The sequence below is a fragment of the Cupressus sempervirens genome, chromosome 2 (assembly GCF_028749045.1).
Source record: "Cupressus sempervirens isolate cs-2001-9-10 chromosome 2, ASM2874904v1, whole genome shotgun sequence".
Taxonomy (NCBI): domain Eukaryota; kingdom Viridiplantae; phylum Streptophyta; class Pinopsida; order Cupressales; family Cupressaceae; genus Cupressus; species Cupressus sempervirens.
Window position 1 is genome coordinate 774,923,384 of NC_143119.1, and position 17,880 is coordinate 774,941,263.

Here is a 17,880-nt window from a genome sequence, read left to right on the forward strand (position 1 = left end):
TCAATTTTAAGATTATTTTTTTTGTACAAGAACTTATTGTAAGTTTCACATATTCATGGCTTCCAAATACTAAGTATGTGGCCATTTTCTTTCAACTCTATGATTATAGATGTCTACTTGATTATGCTTTGTATTTAATAAATTTCAACACTACTATCCATGCTTTATCAATGTACCTTTAGAGATTATTGTCCTAATACAAAAGCATCATGGGTTGCCTTGTTGTCCTACTCATCTTTGTTCATTTTATCTGTTAATGCCAAGTTCCAATGGTTGTCGAGTTCTTGTATGTGTCGAGTTCTCCAGTGTTGGTCAAGCATTTCTATATGTACCAAGTTGTCCAATGTTGGCCAAGCTAGATTATGGACATGTTGAGACAAATTGCAGCCATATTATATGTTGTGGAGATAGTCCAAAGGAGAGGAGCACATCTTGATTATGTGAGTGATGTTGAATCAATGACACCAAACCCTAATCCAAAACCTAAGGAAGATCAAGATGATGAAAGATTGTTGAGAGTTTTTTCTAGGGTACATTCAAAGCATGTTGTGGAAGTTGTTCCTTATGATGTAAAATTGGACACCAATATTGTGTTGGATTGAATCTCTGATATGGAGAAGTTCTTTGAGGTTGAAGGCACTCCTGGTAATAGGAAGTTTAAAATTGTAGTCACTAGGTTGAAAGGTCATGCCTTACTATGATGTGAGCATTTGCAAATTGGTAGATAGAGAAGAGGAAAAGAGAAGATCAAAACCTCGTCAAAAATGATGAAAAAAGTGAAGAAGAAGTTTCTTCCTACTGATTACCAAGTTAGCTTACTAAGAAAGATACAAAATTTGAGACAAAAGGACATGACTCTGAAGGAGTATACTAAGGAATTCTATAGATTGGACATTAGATCTAGACACGTGGATGATAAGGTTGAGAAAGTTGCAAGGTATTTGAATGTATTAAGATCTGGAATTCAAAATGAGATAAGTTTTATGAAATTGGAAAGTGTGGAAAAAGCATATCAATATTCCTTGAAAGTTGAGGAGATTTGGACAAAGAAGCATGAACAAAGATAGAGAAGTAGAGATGGTAGATTCCAAAGTAGTGGAGGTAGATCTTATGGAGATGGTGGTAGATCTAAAACTTTTGCACAAGATAAGGATAAATCTCAATGGAAAATTGATGATAAAGGCAAAGTCAAGTGGAAAGGTGGTAGCTCTTATTGAGGATGTACTAGTTCTTACCAAGGAAGAGGCAATTCTTATTCTAGAAGAGATTTTTGTGGTAATTATTTTAGATGTGGAAAAGAAGGGCATAAATCCTTTGAGTGTAGGTACTATGGTGAAAATGAACAAGTTAATAGAAATGATGTAATTCAAGGAGATCTTAAGGGTTTACCTTGTAGACCAAAGGTTGGAGAAAACCTTATGGTAAGAAGAACATTGTGTAATAAGGTAGCTGATGAGGAACTTATCTTGAGGAGAATTCTTTTCAAGACTACATGTAAGCTAGCTGGAAAATGTTGCAAAGTGGTTGTTGATAGTGGAAGTTCAACAAATTTGGCATCAAAGGAGCTGGTTACAAAGTTTCAATTGTAGAGATTGAGACACCCTAAACCCTATCATGTTTCATGGGTCAAGGATGAGCATAAATTGTTTGTAAGTGAGCAATGTGTTGTGAAATTCAAGATTGCAAACTATTTTGATGAATTTATGTGTGATATTATGCCTATGAATTGTTGCCATATTCTATTGGCTAGACCTTGACGGTATGATATATATGTTGTGCATGATGGTACATTAAATCAATATACACTTTTGATGAATGGAGAAAAGAAAATATTGCTGCCTTTGATTGAAGCTCCTAATGAAGTAAATTGTAGTACTATTAGAGTTTTCATGGTTAATGGAAAGCAATATGAAAAGGAGATGAAAAGGAACCAAGTTTTTTTTGCTATAATTCCTAGAGGGCTGAGTTGTGGTAGTTATGGTTGAATGATAGAATATAGTAATGATTGAGTGATAGATAGAGGCAGAGTGACAACATAAACTAATAATTTTTGTCGAGTACTGGTAGAAATTGAAAGTTTTTTCGATGAGTATAAAGTAATAGTTGTTGAAGATATACCTGATGCTTTTCTACCAGTTAGAAGTATAATTCATTGTATAGATCTAATTTTTGGAGCTAGTTTGTCAAATAAAGCACCATATAGATTGACACCTACAGAGAATGAAGAACTTAACTAAAAAGTGCAGGAGTTGTTGCAGAAAGGTTTGATTAGAGAAAGCTTGAGTCCATGTGTTGTACCTACTATATTGGCACCTAAGAAGAATGGAAAATGGAGAATGTGTATTGATTATAGAGATATTAACAAGATATTAGTGAAATATAGCTTTCCTATGCTGAGGATGGATGAAATAATGGGTCATTTGAGTGGAGAAAAGTATTTTATCAAGATTGATTTGAAGTGTGCTTATCATCATATCATAATCAGAGAAGGTGATGAATGAAAGACTTCTTTCAAGAAAATAGATGGTTTATATGAGTGGTTGGTAATGCCTTTTGGTTTGACTAATACACCAAGTACTTTCATGAGGTTAATGAATGAAGACTAAGGAAGAGCATCTAGAGCATATTAGGCAAGTACTATAGTATTGTAAGAGGAGAAGTTGTTGATTAATTTGAAAAAGTGTTTCTTTATGCAAGAGGAGATTATGTATTTGGGTTTTGTAATTTCAACTAATGGTTTGGGATCCTAATAAGATTAAAGAAATTTTGAAATGGCTTGCACCTAATAATGTGGGTGAGGTAAGATCATTTCATGGTTTAGTTAGTTTCTATAGAAAGTTTATAAATAATTTTAGTTTTGTTTGTAATGCTATGACTGGGACTATGAGAGGAGATAAAAAGGATTTCAAGTGGGTATATGGAGTTGGTAAAAGTTTTGAGACTTTGAAATAAAAAAAAATTGAGTTACCTATATTGGCTTTGCCTAATTTCAATAAGGTATTCCAAGTTGAGTGTGATGCAAGTGGTAGTGCAATAGGAGTTGCATTAAATAAATAAGGTAAACTTGTTGCTTTCTTTAGTGAGAAGTTGAATGATGCTAAAATTAGGTATTCAATGTATGATCAAGATTTTTTTGCTATTATTCAAGCCTTTAAAAAGTGGAGACATTATTTTATTCCTAAGGATTTTGTGTTGTACACTAACCATAAAGCTTTATATTATTTGGGAAGTCAACATAAGTTGAATTAGAGACATCTGAAGTGGGTTGAATATTTTCCAAGTTTCACATTTGTCATCAAGCATAAGAGTGGAGTTACTAATCAAGATGTAGATGCATTGAGTAGAAGACATTCTTTGTTGACCGAGATGAAGGTTGAAGTTCTTGGTTTTGATGAGATGAAGGATTTGTATGATACCGATCCTAATTTTTTTGAGTCATGGAGAGAGTACAGAGCACCAAATATATCATATCAAATGTATAAGTATGATGAGTATTTCATTCAAGAAGGTATGTTGTTCAAAGGAATTAAGTTGTGTGTACCAAGAATTTCTATGAGAGTTAATCTTATATTAAAGAAAAACATTGTGGTTGTTTGGCTAGACATTTTGGAATTGATAAGACACTGAGTTTTATTAAGGATAAGTATTATTGGTAACAAATGTATAAGTATGTTAATAAGTTTGTAAGTAGTTGTGGGATTTTTCAAGTTTCAAAAGGAGTAAGTTAGAATATTGGATTGTATACACCTATTTTTGTTCTTGAGAAACCTTGGAGTGACATCAATATGGATTTTGTGCTTGGATTACCTAAGACAACAAGAGGGTATGATTCCATATTTTTTGTTGTGGATATATTTTCTAGAATGAGACATTTCATACCATGTAGGAAGACATCAGATGTTGTACATGTTGTTGACATTTTCTTCAAAGAGATTGTCAGATTGCATGGATTACTGAGAAGTATTATTTCTGACAGAGACAACAAATTTGTTGGTTACTTTTGGAGGACTTTGTGGAAGAAGATGGATATTGAGTTCAACTTTAGTTCTATATTCCATATATATATATAGGTTGTGAATGTAAGCTTGGGTAATTTGTTCAAATGTTTAGTTGGAGATAAGCCAAGTAATTGGGATATGATATTGGCACAAGTTGATTTTTCATTTAATATTATGTGAATAGGAGTAAAGAGAAAACACCTTTTGAGATTGTTACTGGAATACAACCTAGAGGAATATCAAATTTGAGAGATGTTGTTGGTGAAGAAGAGAAAAGTGTTGAAAGGGAAGAATTTGCTAGTTTTATGAAGTGTTTGCATGAGGAAGTAAACTTAAAGTTGGAACAAAGTAATAAAAATTATAAGGATAATGTTGATAAGTCTAGGAGACATCATGTTTTTGAAGTTGGTGACAAGGTGATGGTTCATTTAAAGAAGGTCATATTTCCTATTGAAACATACTTTAAGTTGAAAATGAAGAAGTTTGGACCTTGTAAGATCTTGAGGAAGTTTGGTAGTGGAAATGATTATGAAGTTGAGTTACCTAATGACATGAATATATCTCCTATATTTAATTTTGTTGATTTATAGAAGTATCATGAGTCAAATGATGAATTTTTTGTATTAGATGATTATCCTAAGAAGCAGATTGAAGAGGTTGAACATATATTGGATCAAAGAATTGGTAAGAGCACAAGAGGGAATATTACTATGAATATCTAATGAAGTGGAAGTACAGACCAGTTAAAGATGCTACATGGATATCTCAATTTGAGTTGGATTTAGCTCAAGTTGTAACATTGCAATGATTCAAGAGAATCATTTCTTTCAACCACAGTTGTTTGATGTAGGAGCATCCTAGGTTGTCTTGCTATCCTGCTCATCTTTGTTCATTCTACCAGTTAATGTCAAGTTCCAGTGGTTTCCAAGTTGCAGTCATTGTCTAGTTCTTGTATGTGCTAAGTTATCCAGTATTGGTCAAACATTTCCATATGTGTTGAGTTGTCCAATGTTGGCCAAGATTTCCTTTGTGTGTTGAGTGAACCTGATGTTTGTTGATGTTTGATTCCTTCTTTGACCAAGTTTTTTTATGATTAGTTCTTATTTTTAGCTGGCTTGTGTATTTAATTTGGATCATGAATTTAATGTAAGGATCTTGTCTTGGTATGTGTACAGAACATTTTAAGGTCAACCTTCTATTACGTGAAGATCTAGAACCTTTTGTAAGATATTTTGGAAAGTGTAATAAGGTGTTTAGGCTAGGTTAGGTAGGAAGGAGATCATTTTAGACAGTTTGGGTAGGAGAGTGAAGTTAAAGAGTCAGAAATCTAAATTAAGGACATGTGAGGACTCTAAGTCTAAAATTTTGTAAATCTTGTTGGCCCTAACCTAAAAGGCCTCACAACTAGGCATGTAAGTTGATAATTTGATGAATCAATAAAGTATTTATTAGTTTATCTCTCCTCAGTGTTGTTCTTCGTATTGTTGTCTTTCATTGTCTTTACTCAACAAGGTGATTAGATAGTTAGGTGTGCCTCTGGCCCTAGCTATTCAATTCCCTCCTTACATCATGTCCTCATTAAATTAATTTCATTTAGATTTTATGATTCTTTTAGATCATAGTGGTATTGTTGTATCATGACACCTTCATGCTCTTGATGGATTAAGCTTTTGTTTTCATTTAGCATTGACAATAGAAGATTTATTGGATAATTGGTGCAACCAAATATGATTGATGAGAGGTTGTCATTATTGGCATATGAGTGCTAAAATAAAGAAAAAGTAATTAGTAAGACAAGGAATATGAATAGTGACACTTAATCACATCCGTTGTATTAAGAAGAAGTAATGAGGAAGTAGGAATCAAGAGAAGAATTGTGTGTGTTAAAGAGAATTTATGAGGAAGTATGAATCAAGAGAAGCAATCAGAGGAGGAGATTATACAATGCCTATATAGATCAAATTTTTGATAGAAATTTATGATGATAAGAGGTTAATAATAATATATGTATCAAAACATGATTGGATAATATGTTCATAGGTCACCTTTGATAGAAGGATGATTAGTATGATCATTGTGGTCAGAGACAAAGAAGTGGTGATATGTTTTATTGGATAGACTAATACTAACTTGGTAGTTAGTTGAAGGAAGCAAGATAGGTGAGAACATTTGAGGTGAAGCTTGTGTAGGGTAAATAAATTTTGATATTTTAAGGAATTACACAAGAAGATCTAATGACGATCAAGGCAATGATTGAAAATAATGTAGGGTGCTCCCCTTAATACCATAAACTCAAAACTGAAACGAAGAAATAATAGCAAATGCAAGAACAAAACATGGACTTCTTATTTGTGCCACAAATGTGGAATTACAAAATTCATAAGTACAATATGCTAACCCACATGGGCACCTTCAGTACAATAATTTGCAAGAAAAGTTGTGAACTATCACCCAGAGTTATCCTAGACAATGTTTGGGCCTTTCTTAAATAGGTGGTTTTATGCCACCCGGGAAGGCTCTAGATGCTCAAACTTAGTACCTAGGGCCGAAAAACTCTAATAAAACATATAGAGTCAGCCAAATACATTTTTGACAATTATTTTAGAAATTTTGGGCAGTCCAACTTTGGAAGGCCATAACTCACGAACCGTTCCTCTAGTTGGCTACTATAACCACTTTTTGGAAACACCAAATCCTAATCTACAAGATTTAAATAGCGCTTGTGCCCCTCCATCGATTTTTGGACCTCATTCAAGCACTCTAAGGCCTCTAGTGGTGAGCCTAAAGATTTTTCTACAAATTTTTCCACCAAAATTCTGTAATAACTTCTCTGATACTTAAGCTAGAACAATGAGATTTTTATGGTAGTCTTATATCTCTAAAATGAACCTTCTTGTAGAAAATGAGAACATTCTGAGCTCATATGAAAAACTTACTAAAAATAGCAAGTTCCCATAAATAGTAACCACCCAGTCTACTAGCCCTTATTAAAATAGAAAAGACTGAAAATAAAATATTTTTGGGTGATGCAAGATTGCCCTTACACCCAAAATGCTATTGCATCAAAAAAAATGTTAAGAACATATAGAGATGTGAAGTGAACAAGGTATAAGTGTGGAAATTTTGTAATTTGAATAAAGGGTGAATATTATGTGGCAAAAAGAGCAAGTACATGTTAATTATAATTAAAGAGGAAGATAATTGAGTATGAAAAATATAGAGAAAGAGAAAGGTTAATGTAGAGTGTGTGTGCAATTATAGCAAATGTGATCACGTGAAGGAGTAGAGATTGAGTAGAAAAAAACTAGTGTGAGCGAGAAAAAGGGATCTAACATGAAACCAGTGCAACAAACAAATCATTTAACTAGTTATTACATAACAACTACAACGAGAGCCATCCCTTAATTGGCTAGACCTTAACTAGTATTTCTATTGTAAATACTTTAATAGGGTAGACTCTTATAAGGAGTTATAAATTCTCTAACTAAGGTAGATCCTAACAAATCTCCTTGCACTCCTAATAGTGTACAAAACACTCCTAACAAGGTGAACCCTCAAAAAGGGTACGTGTAAGCTCCTAAGAGGGCATCCCTTTAATAACACTAAAAGGCTTGTAGATACCATCTCCACCAAGGTTTTTACCTTCTAATAATGATTTCCATGATATCAAAATGATCGGGTTATGTGTCATGCCTTTGTGATTGAACAATAGATTATTTTTTTTTATTACAACATTTATTTGATTAATGCTTTTGGAAGTAAGTTAGATCAGTAGTTTGATCTAGTGGATTACTTGTTGTATTGATTCCCCCCTCCAACAACTTAGTACTATTTCATACCAACACTTGGTATCAGAGCCTAGGTCCACAAGACGTTAAACTTATCCACTAGAGGAAAAAATTCCTTAAGATGGACATGTATAGGTATGAGAGAGACCTTGAGGAGAAAGCTAAAATGATTCATGAACTATAGGAGAAGCTAAGGAAATCACTTGTAGTGAGAAGAGAGCTAATTGAAAGGATAAATGAAAGTCAACATTACAATAAGCAATTATCTCAAGGAACCATGTCCAAAGAATCTTAGAAAGACATTGAAAATTAATGGACAAAAAAGAAAAGCTAAAAGAAAAAGTCAAAAATATGAAAGGGGAACTTGAAGGAAAAGTTGTTAGTGTTTGTGAAGACCATGAAGTAATAAGAGTTGTAGAAGGTACAAGGAAAAATGTTGAGGATGAAAATAAAATGGTTGAAGATGTATTAAAGGAAAAAGAAGAGGAATTCAACCAACTCAAATAAGAATTAACACTAGTACAGAGGCAAAAGAAAGATACTACTAATGAAAATTAGCAAGTTGTGAGTGAGAATGAAAGGTTGAAGGAAGAAGTTCACTGGTGTAGGAGCACCAAGAAAACACATCAAATGAGTATATAGTATTTATAATTAAATTCAATTATGTTTGCATTGGTAATGTCATTTTGAGTCAATATAAATCACTATGTAAGGCTAAAAGAGCTTATTGTAATGAGTTGTCCTAATATGGTCTTGAATTGATTATTTGGTGAAATTTTTATAAAATACTTATGAAAGGATAAAATGATGATAAAATACATTGTTATTCCATTCTAATATGTTATGAATATTCTTGTGAAGATGTAAATTCATTGAGTCAAACATTGTAAAAGTTGTAAAATGCAACTTCTCAAAAATTGTAAAAAGACAAAATGAGAAGTTGTATGGTCATATGAGGAATTTGAGTAGTTGTAACTTCCAAATTAAGGTGTAAAGGATGTAAAAACATATGTAACAGTCATTCATATGAATGGTGTACAGTTTAAGAAGGATTTGAAGGCATTGGAAGCATTTTGGTATCATATTTTCATTGTTTCAATCTATTATTTTGTTGTCTTGAAAGATTTTCCTCTTGTTTTTAGGCCTTATACGACCATGTACAACCTTGAAATTATAACATGTCAATTTAGCTTTGAAAACTGAGAAAACTGACACTTGTTGGGGCAAACTGAGCTTTGAAATCCTTTGTTATCTAACATGTTTTCTTGCAAGCAATTCTGAGAGGGAAACTTTGACAATCAATATCTTTTGATTGAGAATTTTTCATGAGACGAGATTCAATAGGGTAAGAGTATGTGGAAAAAGAATCAATATGTTTGATTTTAGAGCTCAATCAGACATTTTTGTCAATTTTTAAAGCTGGTCAAAGGAGCTCCTAGCACAAAGTTGACAATTTGCAAATTAATGGTAAAATGAGTTTTAATTGATTGTTTAGTGGTCAAATTTGATTCTAATCAGTATAACTAGTTCAATGGATCAATTTGGAATGTCAATTGTTCAAATTCAAAAAATTTCTTAGCCGGACCCACTTTTGGGGCCTAACTAATTCCGCCAAGATTGATAGAATTTGAGGCAAATTAAGGATGCTTTAAAAAGAGTGATTTTAATGACACTGATTCTTACAAGGTCTTGATGTGTGCTTATTGACATGAAAAATCAAAGGGATGTTAGAATGGGTATAGCTAATGTTGTAGAGAAATAAACTCGTGAAATAGAGGAATCTTCTAGCTCCAATGATATAATGTGCATTGCTTGTTAGATGGTAGTTATGTGGATGCAGAACCATCTCTCACAAAACCAGACTTGTTCGATGTTTTGAGGCAAGATTTTTTCATACTAAGCTGAACCGATGAATAATCTGCTTATAAAATGGTAGGGGGCCTATAAAATGGTAGGGCCCAAGATCTAGATCCAACCTTTTTCTGCTTGCATTAGAACCCATGTCCATAACCCTTTCTCTTGTGCACCAACATGCATCTAAATAATGAAATGAAGGAATTAGGCTACTTATACCTTCCTATTGCCTTGACTTATAACCCTTGTGTAGTAGGAAAGGTGTTGACCTAGAGAAAAATTCCCCTCATTCTAAATAAATTCTAGTTGGGACATAATTTATCGTTGATCAACTTCAACTATAGTAATATGACTTACTATTCATAATCCAACCTATTCTCAAGGCAAACTTCCCATTACCCATGGTATCACAAGCATATTTGGTTTCATGTCACTACTCCCCTCCTATAGAATGGTAGGGCCGACATCTCTTATTGCCCAATTATTCAAAGATTTGGGGCTAGATAGAAAATTTCTTATCATTCCTCCCTGCCCAATTGTTACTACTTGGGATAGTAGCAGATAAAAATATCACAACCACTTCCATCCACGTGCTCCTCATATGTGTAAGGGTAAGGAAAAGGATATCAATGATAAAAGTGATTTCCACTGTGCTTAGAAGGACTGTTGAAAGCTTGAAGTTGTAGCTAGTTGAATGGTTTTCCTTTTTCATACGCTAGAACACATGAGAATTTTAGCTTGATTGGGTCCATTGCTAGCCATCTTATATGGCCATGTAGTCATTTTGCCTGCTTACTCCTGCAAGATGCCTTTATATATGCAAGAAGATGGAGGGATTGTAGTTCAAGATGAGGGTTGAGGGAAAATCACTAATAAGCTGAAGTGGCATGAAGAAGAATCTAGGCCAACGATTAGGGAGAAGTTTTCTCTAGGAGGTGTCTGCTTTGCATTAAAGTATCCCATAGTTTTGGAGCTCCCTTTGCATTCTAGACCCATTTTGAAGTTTTAAAAAAAAATGTGGCCAAGAAAACACACCCTTGTTCATGAAAGTTGGAGGGAATCCATATAAAAGGAGCCGTAGTTTTGAAGAGGGACACCAATATGCATAGGAGGTAGGGAGCTCCACACGAAGGGGAAGACCACCATGACATTGGCAGAAGAATAAAAACCATAGGGGAATCATGTATTGGCCATCGCGTATGAAGAAAGTTGCTCACATTGTTTTGTCCCACATAGGGTGCCGAATGGGAATTTTTACTCTTTAAATACTAAACCACACATAAACCTAAATGTCTACAAGACTTGGGCTTTTGTAAGCCACAAAGCCTTGCATGATGGGCCCATGAAAAACTAGATCCAATTAGGAGTTAATTTTGACCAAGTGTACTGGATAGAGGAGCTCGCTGAAAAAGTTGCTAGATTCTAGTGGTCACCATGTTGCCACCAAAAAATGAGAGGGTTTTGCTAGAGACATGGCAACCTTTGAAAAACTTAAAATGTGGTGGGAGTTGTGGGACTCGACAATGGTTGCAAGGATGAATCATCACATGACATGTGCCATAGATTCCAATGAGGTAGTGATGAGGTAGTTAGATTTTAGATGCACCAGATTGTGCCACGTGGCAGATCTGATGGTGGTCGCTATGTTGCTAAGACGAAGATGCATGATAGTTAATCATGTGACATGGTGACAAGTGACAAGACAGACATGTGGCAATCACGTGGTAGATGTCAGATAGCTGTGCAAGATCCAACAAATCAGAGCGTGACACATGTTACAAGCTAGTCAACTGAGTTTGACCAAGAATGAAAATTGGAGGGAAAGTCAACAAGTTTTTTTAAAAAAAAATTTAATATTTCCTCTTAGAAATCACGTGCAAGGTCAAAATCTTAAATAAATTTTTGAATTTATCATATAGTTCACACTTTGGGAAAATCAATTTTTTGCAAAAAATGCAGTTTTGAGGCCATAAAAGGAACATGTTTTTTGTTTTAAGATCCTGAGAGTTTTTGGTAAGTCCACATAGTGATATTATATATTGATAGAACCAGGAGAAGATGAACTTCCAAATTTTGGAGTTTGTTTTTTCACTGGACATAGCTGGTTCCAATTATGCAGGGATTTGTCTTAGGTACCCAATTTGTAGTTTCATTCAGTTGGGGCAGTTCAGATTTGATTTTTAGTGAAATGATGGATTGAATGAACATAAAAGGTAGTATGAATGCAGTTGTGGGCAAGTTTTGTCACATCTAAGTCAGTTAAATGGAGGTTTTATCAGCATTCCAGATGTATTTTAGATATTTTGGCAACATAAGGTTTTTCATCATTAAATAAGAGATATTTTAGGTTGCTACAAAACAATGGTGAAAACTAAATCAGATTTCATGGGTAGGAAGATGAGAGAAGTTTTAAAATAACAAATAATGGAGATTCAAGTGGATAGATGTCATCTTCAAATCAGATATGAGATTTTAGTCTTCTTCTATATCTTTCTCTTTCTCATCCATTGTAAGGGTTGGCAATTTTCAGTGTGAAAACACCTTGTGGGATCCATAACTATGATTTCACCAAATTCTTCAGTAGATATTTCTCTTGTATGAACAATAATAGTGAAGATAATATAGCTAGTTCTAATTTGCCAGGCATTTCTATGTTTTAATTTCATGCATATGAATGTATAGTTTCAAGGAAATGAATACAAATGAACAAGAATCTCTTTAGTTTCATCTTGATTCTCATCTCCTTCCTCTTTTGTTTGCAATGTTTTGTGTTTAAAAACAAAGAGCTTAAACTCATTTGCAATCCTTTAAGGTTGTATGTCTGGATAGGTTTTCTATTGGAACAAAGAGTCAAGTAAATGCTTATTTACCTTGATAGGGTTGCACATTTCACCAGGAGGATATTGCATAAGTATTAGAGTTTTTATGAAGATAGATGTCTATTTACAAGGTGAATGGATAGATTAGATATCTAAATATATGACTATATCTTAGGTATCCATGTGTATGTTTTGACTTAGCTTTTGCCCAATGGATAAGGCACTAATAAGCTACAGGATCAACTTGTTCTTGCTACTACATATTTAGGGTTTTTTCTTTAATCAACATCATTAATCAAATGTTTTTCCCTTTAAATGTTGAAGGATTAAAAGGAATTAACCCTCACTTAGCTTATGGGTTCATAGTTTATGATTTGTAGCTATTTCACTCCAATGTTATTGCATAAGTATAAAAAAATAAAAGGGTTTTATCTATTGTTAATAGGTTCAAATTTTATGTGTATTTGCACTAGTACCATATATTAGAACCTCAAGGTTAACCTGCCTAGGTTTTGCAAAGCGTGAAGTGAAGAAGGAGTTATGCCTTATAGTTGGCCCAAGATTAGCAGTCAAGTGCATCCATCATAGGAATTTCCTAGCCTTAGATATATTGGTTTGGTTTCTTGGTTATTTTTAAATTTGTTAAATCAAGAACCGACAGACTGATAGAGTAGTAGAGATAGATCTTAGTTGTACATAAAAGGTTTTGATTATCTAGTGATGCATAGTCATGGACATATTATGCACTATTTCATGATGGTAAGGTTTAATGTACAACACATAATTCAAAGACGTACATAATTTATACTTAATTTACTAAGAGCAATATAGAGATAGAGTAGTTGGAAAGCAGTTTTTGATGTTTGTATTTCATCTTTCATCTGAGATTTAATAAGAAGATGCATGGTTAGTTAGTGATAGAGGATATTTTGATGATGACATCAGTGGATGCGTAATCCCTAGTATCACACATGTGAGAAGTTGTCTAGATTATGCGCCAACAATGCTATTGTAATTATAATTATTTAATTATCTTATTATAATCAATTGGGCAAGCCTCAAGGCCAACTCAAGGAATTATTTGGAAGATATGGTATAAAGGAAATATTTTTTCCTTGTTTGTAATGTGTTGTAATCATTGAATGAAGTGCGAAGTTTGAAAAGGAGCAGAGTGTTTGCTAAATGCAAGTAAGCAATCTAAGGGATTATTAGATGTGAGTTTTGTGATCTAGTTACAAGATCAGAAGGAGAAGAGGTCTAGTTGATAGGATAGAGGGAGGACGTACTATTCATTTCTATTATTCTACAAGGATTAATGCAAAGATCATTTGGATAGTAGATCCAACTATCTTTCACAACTCCTAAGCGGGTTAGAATCTCATAACAGGGAGCGATATATACTAAATGTTGTTATAGAATCCTAATAGGGTCCATCCACTAACAAGGAATATTTATATTATTACATCTTGTGGGTACCATCCCCACCAGAGTTTTCCCTCTAATCAAGGGTTTCTCTAGTTAACATATCTGGTATTATTATGCATGAGTATCTTGTTGTGGTTTCTAATTATATTGCTTATATGGTTAAATTTGTTTAATGTTGATAAGTGTGATAATAGTTGGATAACCGATTTACCCCCCCTCTCAGTTATATTGGTGGGCTATATATTCTAACACTTGCCCCATCTTACCTTGTAAGGCTTCCTTCATCTTACTTAGTTTTCTGGTTTCCATACAGGATCTTTCTAGAATTAGTCACAACCCACACAAACACACAACAACTAAATTTACCCATACCTTTTGATCTTTTATATTACTTTGATGTAGAGGAAGAATTCATAGACTAAAAAAACTTCACTATTTAAATGCAATGTCACAACACCAAAAATTCCATTTGAGAGGCTACTACACTTATCAACAAACTTTCTTATTAGAGGCCCAAAAATAACTTATTGAATTGGAATAAGGAAAATCTATAATCAAAATTTTAGGAATTCAACAAAGCCTCGTGGAACATGAAGATTAAAGATGAAACTTTCTCTGATTTTAGAAGCATTTAAATCATTATTCAAAACCATGTTCACATTTCCAACTTACTAGCAAGTCTATATATGATTGTATGAGAATATCCTTGTTGTTGAACTTCCCTCAAATATTAAAATGTGAAAATTCTTCCAAATAGAAACTCACATAATCACTTCAGATTCTTACTTGGTTAGGCTCATAACATTTTGTCAAACAATTTTCTCATAACTGTGCTCATACAACACTTGGTTTTCTTACAACATTCAAATGACAATATATACCCAAATCCACTTCTTTAGATCAAATCGAAACATAAATTCACATAATTATGAGAATGGGAATTCGTTACCAAGAAGCTTGAAATAACATTAGCTAACTTGAATAAGCCAAGCATGTACAATTTTTAATAAACATTAACTCCACATGCAAGTTACTGAGACCCACTTTCAAACAATGAGAAAAATTGACTCATAGGAATCGGGTTCATACGAACACCCTACCCAATTTCCTCCTTTGAGTATTGGCTAGCACTAATCTTATTAGATCTAGCTACCATAGGATTAGAATTGAAAGTATAATTCTTCTTAACTTCCCTTTGAGGTACAAGGTTAATCAACGCCCAAAATATGAATTAGTTTATCCCTTTCATGATTGCTCCACATTTCACCTTGTACAACTTCATTTATTTCTTCCACTCCTATCTCTTCAATTTTGCAATGGATGTATGATCATACATCATTAATTACTAACACTCTAGGAGGTATCAAAGATAGGGCTTTTTTTATGTTAGTCTTGCTTATCTTCAATGGATGTAGATTAAAAATTGGTTGGGTCTTCTTGATTACATCGATAAGGATAAGGGTATCCACTTTGTGCTCTATGACTCACTCTAAATGACCTTACCAATGTTTACAAAGATATTTCCAACTTCACCAATTGTGTTATTCACAACTGAGTTCCTCTTACAATTCTCAAATTTGCATAAAACATAGTAATAATCATGATATTACAATAGATAAATTCTCAAGAGTGTTTCTAGCTACCAATTTGACAAATGAACTCAGTTTTCCCTTATTTATTCTACAAGTAGTCATTGCATCTCTTCCAATGGTAACAATTCCTTTTCATCAGTAAATTCAATTAGCCATTATAATCCTTCTCCTTCATCGGTTAAAGTGCTAACCTTTCAATGATACCACTTCATGACCTTAAAACTTATCCCATTATGGTGTAGTCATAAAATTACATATTTCTATGAAAATTTGAAATAACTTTCCATACCTCTAGGGGATCATTTGATGATATTTCTTTTAGCACCCTCCAAGACAATTATTGAATTATTTTGATGAAGAATCCATCACACCTAAGGTTGATGGCTCCTGATTCTCGTTCTTAACCTCTTCCTTTCTATCTTATTTATTTTTCCACACCTTTTTCATCTCATTTATTACTTCATCCACATAAACAACTCTCTTCCCTTTTTATTGTTTGACTAGTTGTTGAGCTTGCAACTTTTGTTAGATATCCAATCTTGTGACAAACAAAAACATGCCATACCAATTGACCTCCAATTTCTAGAATTACCTATCAATATTCTCATTCTAAAATTAATTCTTGTATGTACAGAATATCATAACACAAAACATATGATATCAATTATCATTTCTCTAGCCAGTGCAATCATTAGACCAATGACCAAGGAACCTGTACTCTTGACCTACAATATTTAGCTTTATGAACAAATTTTTTGAATGCATAACAATGACCATAAATTACTACCACTAGATTTATTGCTTATACTAGATCTACACTCATTTTCCATATAGCAAAAATTTCCACAATCATAGCAATGGCCATTAAATACTCGAGGCTTAGTAATCATGAATCTACTTCTACAAATATGACCAACTTTTCCACAATTGAAGCAAGTAGGTTTATTTGGTTGATTACCATTCATGCTTGATTGTTCCTTTGAATCTTGTAGAGTCTCCTTTGGATTTGATGATTCTCCAACTTCAAATGTTCCTTGAGTAGTGTAATCCAAATCTATTCTGTCCTTGTGTTTCCTTTGATTTTTTGGTTGTATATAAAGCTTCTTTGAACTTTCATTACACCTCTTTAGTATTTCATTATTTTCGTTCTTAGTTTTCAATTCCTTTTTCAATTTATCAATGATGTAGAGAATAATGTAAATCCACCCAATAACCCAAAATCAACCATAAAGTTCAATGATCAACATAATTTCTTCAACATGATAAAGGCATTAACACATGTGAAAATAAATTCTATTCTGGTCACGAAAATATATTCATAAAAAATCATCCATAACCCTCACAATATTCATAATAATTTTGATCCCACTGTTAGTATTGGAGAATGGGTAATTATAAATAATTTCTCCAATTTATAGCAAGATCCAATAGTACAATATAACATTATGACTATTTTCCCAAAATTGGTCACTGTGAATAAGAGTTTTGGGTAGTTACAAATGGTTTTCACCAAAATTTTAATAACTTTCTTGGCCTGGTCTTATAGGCAATTCTGAGAAGGAAACTTTGACAATCAATATCTTTTGATAACACATTCCAATAATATGTGTTTGGATTTGGCTTTGAAAACTGAGCAAACTGACACTTGTTGGGGCATTAGTTCACTATCATGAGGAAAATATAAATCTATGATTAGGGCTCATGAAAAATAACAGGATGAAAATGTTGAGCGATCAAAGTGGGATACTCAAATTTGTAGACTGGAAGCAATGGCAGAAAAGTATTTTTCTCAAATGGAATGGATCTGGGAAAGTGTGCAAATGGATTTGTCAAGTTTTACGAACTAGCACACTTGAAGTATTTTTGGAGTAGAACATAGTGGTATAATCCATTTGATCTCACCTATCATGGATTTAGAGATATGACCATGAACAAGGGTACCAACTAATCTACATTTCTTGCAAACACCAATAAAAGTTACAAATTGCATTTGGAATTGTGTTCAAAAACTGATCGAACAAATTTTTCATAAGCTCAAAATTGAAAAATATCAAGTCTCTAGCCTCTAGAATGTAATGCAAAAGGATTTTTCTCATTTTGGTCAATTGGGTCAAAGTTATAATGAGTCAAATAGGGCCTCTCAAAATTCTAAACAATTTGCATTTACATGTCAACAATAAATGACCAACTTTGAGGGATTCAAAACCTAGTCAAAACATATCAAAATGACTCAAAATTTGAAACATAGGTTCTTTGGTATGGATGCTAAACACTCCCAACGTGGTGATTCATGAAACATAACTAGGTGTGATATATTCAATTGCAAACAAGGCCTCCTATTGCTGTTTGACATAGGCAAAAAAGAAAATTTGGACATTGCTCAAAACGAGACTTCTCGGAATGG